The following is a 2,479-nucleotide window of genomic DNA, read 5'->3' as shown; positions in this document are numbered from 1 at the left end:
AAGTCTGAGGAACTGTTTTCCAATGTGACTGTATCAGTTTGCATTCCTTCCAGCAATGTCTGGGGTTTCAACTTTTTCACATCCTTCCCAATAGTTCTTTAAAAAAAAACCCAATTGTACTTATTTAATATAGTCATCACAAGGGCTTAACCTGACACTTAATTTAAAAAACATAAATAAAATGAAAATGACACTGCAGAGAAAAATACAGAGTCCTGTACAGAAATCGAGGAAAGGGCAGACCACCTAAGGAAAAACCATAAAAAGAAAACACAAGGACAGCTGGATATCCCAGGTCAGGACTCTTGGCTGGAGACGTGCTTTGAGTGGTTTTTTTGCAGGCTCTTCTTAAAGGCTGTGGGTGTTTTTCCCAAGCTCAGCAGCGTATGTGTTCAAAGGGCTATGATGTTGGGTTCTGAGCAGACTCTGGACGGGAGAGCAGAGTGGCTCTGATGTCGCACAGGGAGGATCACTTGCCTTTCTGGATGTCCAGGCAGATGTTGCCCTGGGTGTCCCCGCTGGGGTGGCAGCAGGGTGTGAGGAACTTCACCATGAGAGTTTTGTAAGAGTAGCCCCTGGGGAACTCCAGGGACAGCTTATACCTCAGGTCTTCATATACCTCAGTGCCAGCTGTTCCATGAACGGTCTCTACCCATTTGAAAAGGTTATCCAATTCAAGGAAAGCAGAGATCCCTTTATTCTCAGACATTATGAAGGTCATCAGCTCCTGGAAAATTCTTGAAGAGATGAGTACCAGATCACCTTACCTGTCTCCTAAGAAACCTGTAAGTGGACATGGAGAAATGGACTGGTTCAAAATTGGGAAAGGAGTATGACAAGGCTGTATCTTGTCACTTTATCAGTTAACTTCTGTGCAGAGTCATTTCAGTTCAGTCGCTCAATCATGTCCAACTCTTTGCAACCACATGAATTGCAGCACTCCAGGCCTCCCTGTCCATCACCAACTCCCGGAGTTCACTCAGACTCAGGTCCATCGACTCAGTGATGCCATCCAGCCATCTCATCCTCTGTCGTTCCCTTCTCCTCCTGCCCCCAATCCCTCCCAGCATCAGAGTCTTTTCCAGTGAGTCAGCTCTTCACATGAGGTGAACAAAGTACTGCAGTTTCAGCTTTAGCATCATTCTTTCCAAAGAAATCCCGGAGCTGATCTCCTTCAGAATGGACTGGTTGGATCTCCTTGCAGTCCAAGGGACTCTCAAGAGTCTTCTCCAACACCACAGTTCAAAAGCATCAATTCTTCGGCACTCAGCTTTCTTCACAGTCCAACTCTCACATCCATACATGACCACTGGAAAAACGATAGCCTTGACTAAATGGACCTTTGTTGGCAAAGCAATGTCTCTGCTTTTCAATATGCTATCTAGTTTGGTCATAACTTTCCTTCCAAGGAGTAAGGATCTTTTAATTTCATGGCTGCAGTCACCATCTGCAGTGATTTTGGAGCCCCCAAAAATAAAGTCTGACACTGTTTCCACTGTTTCCCCATCTATTTCCCATGAAGTGATGGAACCAGATGCCATGATCTTCGTTTTCTGGATGTTGAGCTTTAAGCCGACTTTTTCACTCCACTTTCACTTTCATCAAGAGGCTTTTGAGTTCCTCTTCATTTTCTGCCATAAGGTTGGTGTCATCTGCATATCTGAGGTTATTGGTAATTCTCCCGGCAATCTCGATTCCAGCTTGTGCTTCTTCCAGCCCAGCGTTTCTCATGATGTACTCTGTATAGAAGTTAAATAAGCAGGGTGATAATATACAGCCTTGACGAAGGCTTTTCCTATTTGGAGGCTTTTCCTTTTCCTATTTGGAACCAGTCTGTTGTTCCATGTCCAGTTCTAACTGGTGCTTCCTGACCTACATACAGATTTCTCAAGAGGCAGATCAGGTGGTCTGGTATTCCCATCTCTTTCAGAATTTTTCACAGTTTATTGTGATCCACACAGTCAAAGGCTTTGACATAGTCAATAAAGCAGAAATAGATGTTTTTCTGGAACTCTTTTGCTTTTTCCATGATCCAGCAGATGTTGGCAATTTGATCTCTGGTTCCTCTGCCTTTCCTAAAACCAGTTTGAACATCAGGAAGTTCACGGTTCACATATTGCTGAAGCCTGGCTTGGAGAATTTTGAGCATTACTTTACTAGCATGTGAGATGAGTGCAATTGTGCTGTAGTTTGAGCATTCTTTGGCATTGCCTTTCTTTGGGATTGGAATGAAAACTGACCTTTTCCAGTCCTGTGGCCACTGCTGAGTTTTCCAAATTTTCTGGCATATGGAGTGCAGCACTTTCACAGCATCATCTTTCAGAATTTGAAATAGCTCAACTGAAATTCCATCACCTCCACTAGCTTTGTTCATAGTGATGCTTTCTAAGGCCCACTTGACTTCACATTCCAGGATGTCTGGCTCTAGGTCAGTGATCACACCATCGTGATTATCTGGGTCGTGACGATCTTTTTTGTA

At 43.9% G+C, this 2,479-nt stretch overlaps 1 pseudogene; it reads right to left on the bottom strand.

The window, feature by feature from the left end:
* Positions 1-296: 296 nt before the first annotated feature.
* Positions 297-746, bottom strand: LOC102391318 (annotated as a pseudogene).
* Positions 747-2,479: the final 1,733 nt, after the last annotated feature.

This window comes from Bubalus bubalis, chromosome 1 (genome assembly GCF_019923935.1).
Source record: "Bubalus bubalis isolate 160015118507 breed Murrah chromosome 1, NDDB_SH_1, whole genome shotgun sequence".
Taxonomy (NCBI): domain Eukaryota; kingdom Metazoa; phylum Chordata; class Mammalia; order Artiodactyla; family Bovidae; genus Bubalus; species Bubalus bubalis.
This window is presented reverse-complemented; position numbering and strand designations above follow the sequence as displayed.